Source organism: Salvia splendens, unplaced genomic scaffold (genome assembly GCF_004379255.2).
Source record: "Salvia splendens isolate huo1 unplaced genomic scaffold, SspV2 ctg602, whole genome shotgun sequence".
NCBI classification, from domain to species: domain Eukaryota; kingdom Viridiplantae; phylum Streptophyta; class Magnoliopsida; order Lamiales; family Lamiaceae; genus Salvia; species Salvia splendens.
This window is the reverse complement of record NW_024599264.1, coordinates 1-10,169: the sequence shown is the minus strand read 5'-3', so window position 1 is coordinate 10,169 and position 10,169 is coordinate 1. Positions and strand designations below refer to the sequence as shown.

At 39.2% G+C, this 10,169-nt stretch overlaps 1 pseudogene; it reads right to left on the bottom strand.

The window, feature by feature from the left end:
• Positions 1–210: 210 nt before the first annotated feature.
• Positions 211–4,959, bottom strand: LOC121790733 (annotated as a pseudogene).
• Positions 4,960–10,169: the final 5,210 nt, after the last annotated feature.

The window sequence follows — 10,169 nt, the reverse complement described above, 5'->3', positions numbered from 1 at the left end:
CATTAGGTACCTATTGTATTGTTTTTTTTAGATGTAGTTTGTCGTAGAAAGTAAATAGTTAAAAATGACAAATTTTGATGATTAGAAAAATGTTATTGATCTCTTATTGTAGGTATCAAACAGGGCACAAGCCGATAGTACATTATTATTGCTCTGACTAGACTCGTGAGATCTATTTATATATGGAGAGAAGCATAGCATTTGATTTGATCAAGCAGAAGCAGAGAGGGGTGCGTTAAAAATGAGAGTCTCCTGGCGCGAAAACTTGATCCTCTGTGCCTCCTCCCTCGACACTTGGTATGACGGTCATCAGCGTCGTTCAAAAAAAATCGAAAAAAAATGGGAGACGCATGTCCCTCATGCGTCTCTATGAAAGACGCATCTCCGTCATGCATCTCATTAAAAGGAGACGCATGAGGGTCATGCGTCTCTCCCAAAATCGGAACAAAAAAAAAGTCAAGTACACTTGAGGAATGATAGTGTGGTCTAGAACAAAGAAGAAAAACAAACCCCAACAGAACTCCGACCATTTCACTCGTCTCTCATAATAAAAACAAGAAGAGAAATAGAGAGAGAACAGAGGGACATAACATAACGTACAAAAACGGTCTTCTTCATCGCTGGTGAATATCATTGCCGGCCGAGAGCTCGGAAGACAAACAAAACACCAATCCAAAACAAAAGGGCCAAAAATGATCATCGAGGGACAGCCCATCCCCATGGCCACACCCGGCCCCGAGAGCAGCGACGACGACGACGAAGCGGACGAGCACTCCTCGACGCCCCGCTCCCGCAGCAAATCCCTCGCCGAGTTCCGCTTCCGCGTCGAGGAAGCCATCAAAGGAAACTACCTCTTCACCACCAACCCCAAGTCCCCGGACGACGACGACGACGATGGGCAGACCTGCTGTGGGGCGTGGAGGCGACCGACGCCGCTGTCCTCGGCAAGTTCCTCAAGGCCAAGCGCTACAAGGAGCACGAGGCCTTCACCGCGCTGCGGTGGCGCACCGACTTCCGCCCGGCCGACGAGGACCTGGCGCCGCCTCGCGACAATGCCTGTTCGCGAGCGGCTGCGGACAAGGAGGGGAGACCCCTCTGCTACAGCGTGTTGGGGAGGGAGTATCAGGGGAATCTGATGAGCATGGGGCAGCAGGGCTGCCATAAGTATCTGAGGGTGAGGCTGCTCTGCGTCGAGAAAGGGATCCGCCGTCTCAATTTCCGGCCGGGAGGCGTCGACTCCATCGTCCAGATCGTTGACATGAGGCACGCGGGCAGGCCGACTACGAAGGAGATGAAGCTCGTTGGAAGAAGATGATCGCGTTGCTCCACGATCACTATCCCGGCATCGTCCACAAGAATGTCAGTTCATTTTAGGGTCGCGTTAAAATAAGACTAATTTCTAATCTGGAAGCCAGAACTTTCAATACTGCATATTAAAATTATCAACACAAATACATAATTATATAAGCAGGTATATAAGCAGTCGTTGTTGATCGAGTAATGATCTAGGGAACCATTACTTAAATGCATAACTAGAGAACATGAATTAAGTTCACGATGAGAGCGATTTAGTTCACTACGCGGAAGGAGTGACCAAAACGCCATTACAGGGAACTAAATCCTTCACGGAGTAAATACTTCACTATAATGGTTGGTTCACTCCTTGATTTTAAATTCATAATGTGAACTAAAACACTCATATAGTGAAATTAAATCGTTTTGATCTAATGACTGTGATTTGTTCTCTAGTTATGCACTTAATATTAGTTATACTTTGATCATTTTCCTGTGTTGATATATTTATGTCATTTTATTAATCATTTTAATATATAAAATTGAAAAAGCTCAGGTTCTTAATTGAAAATTAACTAGCATCTTATTACTGCCCTATATATATATAATGTGGCTGTGGATATATGCAGCTGATCATAAACGAGCCATCGTGGTATCTGACGTTGAAGGCTTTGAAGCTGCGGTTGGTGACGAAGAGGAGCAAGAACAAGTTCATATTTGTGAAGCAATCAAGAGTTACAGAGACACTTGTCAAGTAGTTAATCAAAACATTAGTAGTATTTACTAGTAATTCCCCCTCAAAAAATATACTACAAATAGATTGGCTCTTGCTTGATCCATCCAAAATGCAGCTACGCCAGCATAGAGAACATACTGGTTCAATACGGTGGGCCCGGTTCCGGTTCATGGTAATGATGAACTGTGAACTGTCGGTTCATGAACCGGAACCGGCGGTTTCCGACCCGTGTGCATGCCTACGTGTACTATTTCAGCCGCTAGTACGTGATACGAATGTATTTGTACAGGAGCATTAAGTACCTATTGTATTGTTTTTTTTAGATGTAGTTTGTCGTAGAAAGTAATAGTTAAAAATGAACAAATTTTGATAATTTGAAAAATGTTATTGATCTCTATTGTAGGTATCAAACAGGGCACAAGCCGATAGTACATTATTATTGCTCTGACTAGGCTCATGAGATCTATTTATTTATAGAGAGAAGCATAGCATTTGATTTGATCAAGCAGAAGCAGAGAGGGGTGCGTTAAAATGAGAGTCTCCTGGCGCGAAAACTTGATCCTCTGTGCCTCCTCCCTCGACAACTTGGTATGCGTTAGCAACGACATCGACTGGCAATCCCCTGATGGCGGATGTGCGGCCGCTCAAGGTGTTGATGGCCGCATTCTCGTTGGTGCTGAATGCAACCCACTCGAATCCCTGCTCTGAAGCCTGCTTAATGACTGCGAAGTTTTGGGGCACGACGAGCACCTGTCCCTCTCTCACCTGGCCGTCGAACACTGCCTGGCCGCGGTTGGTGACTATCTGGACCGTGAGGCGCCGTGGGTGGCGTAGATGAGGGTGTGGGCGTTGGTGTACCAGTGTGGTGAGAATATGGCATTCTATGTATAATGATAATAATACTCCATTAGTTAGTAGTAGTAAATTAGAATTAGTAGTAACCAAGTAGTAATAATAATATTGGAGTAGTAATTAATTATTACCCTGTGGAGGACTCCTCTGGAGGCGCTGAGTTGAAGGAAGCTGAGGATGGGAAGGTTGAAGCTGTTGAGGGTGGAGAATCTTCCGGCGCGTGGGTTGTAGAAGTCGGCACGTGATGCTCTGTCGAGATTCTCCTTGACTCTGGCGCTGCAGAAGGTCTCCTCGAGGCCGTTGTGTTGACGTGCTTGTCTTGGCGGCTGCGGTCGGGCTGGATCAATTGGATGCTCTTCTCTGCCCTTATGATGTGGCCTCTTTCGTCGTTTTGGCCCCCTCAGCTTTCTCGCGGTCTCTACCTCAACGTTGAATGCCTCTGCCAACAACTCGTCGTCCAAACCACTGAAGACGTTGCCTAATTCGGATTGGGCTTCTTGCCGCGCTTGCTTCCGTGCAATCTCCTGTATTGCTCCTCCTCTTGCTCGTTGCCCGGGTTTCCAGCCAGGAAGAAGGACTACAAATTTTGAATAATTAGTTGGATGAATTTGAAATAAAGCATATATTTATAGGGATGTATTCAAGTTCAACATGTAAATATTGTCCAAACATTCAACTGAATTTCAACCCCCCCCGATTTTGTCATCTAACGGTCAGATTAATGCCACGTGTCATTTAATAATGTAGATTTTCATTCTAATAAAGTACACTGACTAATAATGTTGCATTATAGTCTAATAATGTAGATTTTCATTCTAATAATGTACACCAACTAATAATATAGATTTTTCATCAAATAATGTAGCTCGGCTATTTGATCACAACCATCCAATCCAAGGATCCAACGGTTGTCATCTGTTTGAAGCTTAACACCAAATATCTGTGAGGACCCTAATACACCCTTTTATTTATATAAGTATGTATATTAGCATATATTACCCACGTACCCTTGGGTTTTGGTCGAGTTGGTTGGCGTAGTTGGAGTTGTGGTGGAAAACAACAACGACAAGCTCTTGATCGCCGTCGTTTGTAAACCCAGTGAGCATCACCGGCCCTGATGGCGATGACGTCTCCCTTCTGGAATTCCTCAACCTTCTGATGCTTGTCGTCTCTGAATCTCTGGCTTCTTTCCTCCTGAGAAAATTGTTGTTGTTGGCCTGATTCGAATGTTTCGGCGCAGCCAGAGGTCAGAACTCCATAAGTTCCCCTTCTGCATAATAATTGCACAATTAAATTCATAGAATAGAAATATACTCCAAAATTATTACTCAATCCGTCCCATAATAGATGACGCGCTTGGTAATGACTCGAGATTTAGGAGATGTTATTCTGTGTGTTAAGTGAAGAGAGAAAATACTATATTATATTATTGTGAGAGAAAATGTGACATCTTTTATGAAACAAATTAAAAAGAAAAGTGTGACATCTATTATGGGATGAGATGGGATGGAGGGAGTAATATAAATTAACTGACCTGGACGACGTAGACGAGAACGGGGGCGTTGTGGTAGACAGGCAGAAGGAGGCCTCTCTGCTGGATGATGTGGCGGCGGATGGAAACGCCGGCACATCGGAACTCGTTGTTGTGGTTATCCCAGAACTCGGTCTGTCCGCCCTCGGATCTGACGGTGTAGGACGGCTCCCGAGCGTCGATGTTGCTGAGCTGGCATTTCTCCCTGCTGCTGCTCTCTAAAGGCGTAACCAAACCCTAGAAGCACAAGAAAGCTTAGAAGTGAGAGAGGGAGAGCTTGGCCATGGCTGTGCTGTGTTGTATGCTGATGATGAGAAGTGGCGAAGCGGAAGCGTTGCTATTTATACACCATTTTGCATGCAATTGCTGGCTGCATGGCTTCCACCTATGATTTTGTGAGACTGCAATGCTACAAAATTCATATCACATGATGTCAAACTTCGCCTCTCACTTATCCATCATACTATGCATTTGGATGCAAACAAGGTCACATACGTCTACTACCCTCTTCTATTTCTATATCACTCACCTTTATGGATATATTCATAGTACTACGTTTTTTCTACTGTTCCAACCCATATTTCATCAAATCTTCTCAAAATAAAATATACTACCAATTTGTTTATTGGGGTATATTATAATGCTAATTTTTCTTAAATTGATAACCTACTAACTCATCAACGCAGTATATTAAAAATGTCCGATCACATTAAAATGTCAACACAAATTTGTGTGACATTTTAATATAACTATTTTAAATATTGATGTCAACACAGTGCGTTAAAATATCAACTAAGTTTATGTTGACATTTTAATGTGATCATGTTGACATTTTTAATACACTACGTTAATGAGCAGGGACGGAACCAGATTTTTCGATAAGCCGGTGCTAAAATTATAAAAAATAAAGTATATATATACTTTAAATATAATTTCTTATTCTTACCTCCTTATTTATTTTAAAAATTTATAAAATGATGAAAACAAAATTTGAGAATTTCAAATACAAAATTTCATATATATTTTTATAAGAAATAATATTCATTCAAATTAAAAATTTTAGTAAATTTTGGCCAGTCATTTCATTATATTTAAAATTATAATATTAAATTGTAAACTTTCAAATTTCCACCATTATATCATCCAATTATAAAATGTTGTCTTTTGAAAACATTTAAAAGTTAAACGATGGTCTTTTATTAAAATAAGAAAAAAAACCAAAAAAAAGAAGAAAAAGTATATAGTCTAATAAAAATTTAAAAATCATGATTTTATATTCTACTTTTAAATAATTAACTAGATTAATTTTTTACTAACATTTTATATACTAACATGGATACACATAAATTGTGACATTATGGAGATGTGTAAAATAATTTGTTACGTACAACTCATAGTATTATACTATAAATAAAAAGAAGATTAGCATATTGTACTCCACATATAAATAAAAAGAAGCAAACTTGATTATATCATTATATCTACTATTCTCAAATATCTAGAAACAAGGATTTATAGTTGTAGGAGTTTATAATATAAAAAAACAGTAGAAGTAGTAGTATATGAATAGATTGTGGACCCCACATAGCTGGATTCATTATTACTTTCTATTTCTCTCCCTTCTCTCTTTCGTCTTCTTTTCCCTTTCTCCTCCCCTTCATCCTTTCATCTTTCTGTAAAAAATGTAAAAGGTGCAACGTGCAGATACAGACAACCATGGTGGAAGTATTGGACCAGCACCGGCACCGGCCAAGCCCCCGCTAGAGCGGTGGCTTGGCCCATGCCTAGGTCCGTCCATGTTAATGAGTTATCAGAGTTAGGAACTTAAAAAAGTTAACAACGGATTACACCTCTTTGATTATGTCTTCAAATTATGTGTCCAATAATGTCTAATCATATACTAGTATATTAATTTCATTGCATTGCACTAACCAAGATGATCATAAATCGTAAAAAAAACAACTCATTTATTTATTACTACATGCATGATTGTATCATGTTAATTTCATTAATTATGTGATAAAGCGGCTGAATTTGAAATTTGATTTTTTTTTCTTTCAATTTTACTCCTATAAATACCCTACTTCCCCATCATTTTTACTCACCCCATTCTTGTGTTAACAAGGATTTCCTTCTCTCAATCTCAATTTCTCTATTCTCTCTTCATTCTCTCTAATTGCTCATGTTGTTTACTAGTTACTACTTACTACTATATTTGTTGTTGTGTTCGTAATTTACCATTTATTCAATACTCCATATTCCATACTACTTTCATTTTGCACCATGTCTTCTTCTCGTGGTGGACCGGGATGTGGTGATCGGGGCAAAGGAATTGCCCAAGATCAAAGTAGTCGTCCCTCAAAATCAAGGCGACCTAGTCGTCGAGAAGTTATGGAAGAGGTTTCCCGAGTGGCGGCTGAACGCATGCAAGTAAGTTCTAAAAAAATTATTTTTACAATTCATAATTTCAGAAGATTGAGTTTTTTTAATTTTTTTTGTGTTCCTAATTAAACTTCAACTTATATAATATTTATAGATAGAAGAAGATCATAGGACCGCCATACTACTCGCTGAAATGCATCAAGGTGGGGGCGGGGGCGGTGGTAGTTCCCAACAAGATGACGAGTACGACGTGTCTATATCGTCGGACTCGGACAACAATGATGATAGATCTCATTCTCGTATTCCGTCTAGCACCGGCGGAAATGAGGACATGCCTCCCCCTCCACCCACTAACACTACAAAAGCTTTGAAATCTGATGTTAAACACTACAAGAAGGTCCCGATGGTGATTCCAAGTCCTCATGATCCGCACTCTCAAGAAGAGACATCGACGTTTCATGCATATTGTAACTATTGTAATAAAGTCTACAAATTTGTGAGTGGTGGGGGATATGGAACCCTCCGTCGTCATTTGGTGACAAAGCATCCGGTAGAATGTGGCACTACCTCTACCCAAACCCAACTAAACTTCCAACCCGATGGCTCAGGTTCGTCAGGTACGCCTCTTTTTAAATATGATCAAAATTTTTTTGCTGACGTTATGACTAGATGGGTTGCAATGAAGCATTTTCCTTTTAATGTGTATGATGACAAAAAATTTGAGGTTACTATGCAAAGTAGTTTGAACGTAGCTATCAAAAGAGTAGGTCGAATGACCATTCAACGATCTACCGTTAGACAATGTTTAGAGAAAAAAGTTGAATTATCACGTTATTTACTAAACTTAGGACACAAAGTGAACATTTGCTCAGATGTATGGACTGATTGTTTTATTCGACATTCATACATGGGCGTTACGGTTCACTTTGTGGACAATAGTTGGAATTTGAACAAACGTTTAATTGGTTTTAGAGAATTTGATACACCACACACTGCACCTGAAATTGCTTCTTTAATTATTCAAGTTTTGAATGAATTTCAATTATGCAATAAGATATTTTCTGTTGTTTTGATAATGCAACTGCTAACACTGCAAGTATTAATGACTTGATTGCGGCTTGTGCTCCGGTTATTGGAGGTATGTATTTTCATCAAAGATGCATATGTCATATTTGAATTTATGTGTACAAGATGCGCTTGAATGATGACAAAAGCATGTTAGTCCTATTAGAACTGCAGTTAGATTAATCCATCAAAAGCCACATATTGGCAAAGCTTGGAAGAAGTATTGCCATCAAAAGAATGTAAGATATACGAATTTTACCATGGATGTGTCTCATAGATGGAATTCGACATATGATTGTCTGAATTTTACTTTGACGCATAAAGATTCTTTGTGTGATTTTTTAGAACCTATCCCGTTTCTGATTTATATCTTCCGCATAGTTGTTGGGATCATAGCGTGGCTTTATTTAAATTGTTCAAATATTTCAAAAATGCAACTGTTGAATTATCAGGTGTTTATTATTGCATTGTTGTTCGTGTTTTAGAGCATTGCATGTATATATCACTTGGTTTTAAAACTGCAATGAAAAATGCTTACTCTTCACCTGAATTGATGTGTGTTTTATATTACTCCCTCCGTCCCACTACAAGTAGGCGCTCCAAATCGGACATTGTTTTGCAAAAATGATAATAAACAGTTACAGTAGAGATAAAGTAAAGTAAGTAAAATAATAATGTATGAACGACTCTCTTCTATATTATTTTCTCTCTTACTTCATTTTCTCTTCACTTTAACTTTATTATCATCTTCGCAAAACAACGGCCAAAAAGAAATGCCTCACTTGTAGTGGGACAGAAGGAGTATATAATTGAGAAATGACTTAAGTATTTCAGTGAGATTCCAGCGGTGTTTTTGATTGCAAAGGTCTTGGATCCAAAATGGAAATTAGCCGGCACCTCTAGGATTTTAGATTTTTATTATAACAATTTGAGTTCTATTGATCTTGGTCCACTTAATGCATTGCAATCGAATACCAGTGATGAATTTGGAGTAGACCTTTCCGAAACATTTCAAATAAACCTCCCGGACCGGTCAATTATCCAACAAACCTTTGAGTTTAACTCATGTACTCTCTACACCGAATATGAAACCAAGTAAAACAGTACCCACCAAGTCAGAAGACCTCCTCTCCTCAACAACATAACTTTGGCTTCGCATTTCAAGCCGATTATGATGACCCCGACGCGCAATCCCAATTAGCCGACCTATACAGCTACAGCAGCGGCAGATGGTCGACCTTAGGTATGGTAAGTGAGTTAGATTTATATTTCGATTCACTATTTTCCTCTGGTGATGAAGGTCCTACTTCTCCTACCCAAATCGACGTCCTCGATTGGTGGGGAACACACGAGAAAGATTTTCTCATACTTACGTCAATGGCCAAGGAGATTTTTTATGTTCCGGCTTCCACTGTCGCCGTCGATTCCGCTTTTAGTGTTGGCTCACGTGTGTTGGATGAATCAAGAAGTAAGGTCTCCACGAAAAATATGGAATCCGTGATGTTACTTGATGATTGGGCCAAAGCTGACGTCAGAGAATAAGAAAATGATTGGGATGATCGTCAGGAGGGATCACAAGAAAAATTCACCGGGGATGAATCGTAGGCCAACCGTCAACCGCCGGCCAAGCTAAATATGTAAGTAAGGTAAGAAAACTATGTGGGCTTTGACTCCCTAATGCAAATGAGCATCGGGGATACGTAGGCACCTCAACTTAAATTTTAAATTTAAGTTAAGCTCAAGTCTTTTTTCCTTATTTTTTTCCCATTTGTTTCTAGTTAAAAATATGCAAATATAATTGTATTTGTATATACTCTAGTCGATGAAGTAGATTTCTCTATAAGGCTAAATTCGGAAAACTTTTGACAATTCTACTATAATTGTTGATTGTTAAACTAAACTCAACATTTAAGGTTGAATTGCTAAAGGTCCTCAATGACGGTGGCGGCTGTTGTGTGTCTATATCGTCTGACTCGGATAACAATGATGATAGATCTCATTCTCGTATTCCGTCTAGCACGGCGGAAATGAGGAGATGCCTCCTCCCCCTCACCCACTAACACTACAAAAGCTTTGAAAACTGATATTTTTTAACAATTCAACCTTAAATGTTGAGTTTAGTTTAACAATCAACAATTATAGTAGAATTGTCAAAAGTTTTCCGAATTTAGCCTTATAGAGAAATCTACTTCATCGACTAGAGTATATACAAATACAATTATATATTTGTATATTTTTAAACTAGAAACAAATGGGAAAAAAAAAAAAGGAAAAAAGACTTGAGCTTAACTTAAATTTAAAATTTAAGTT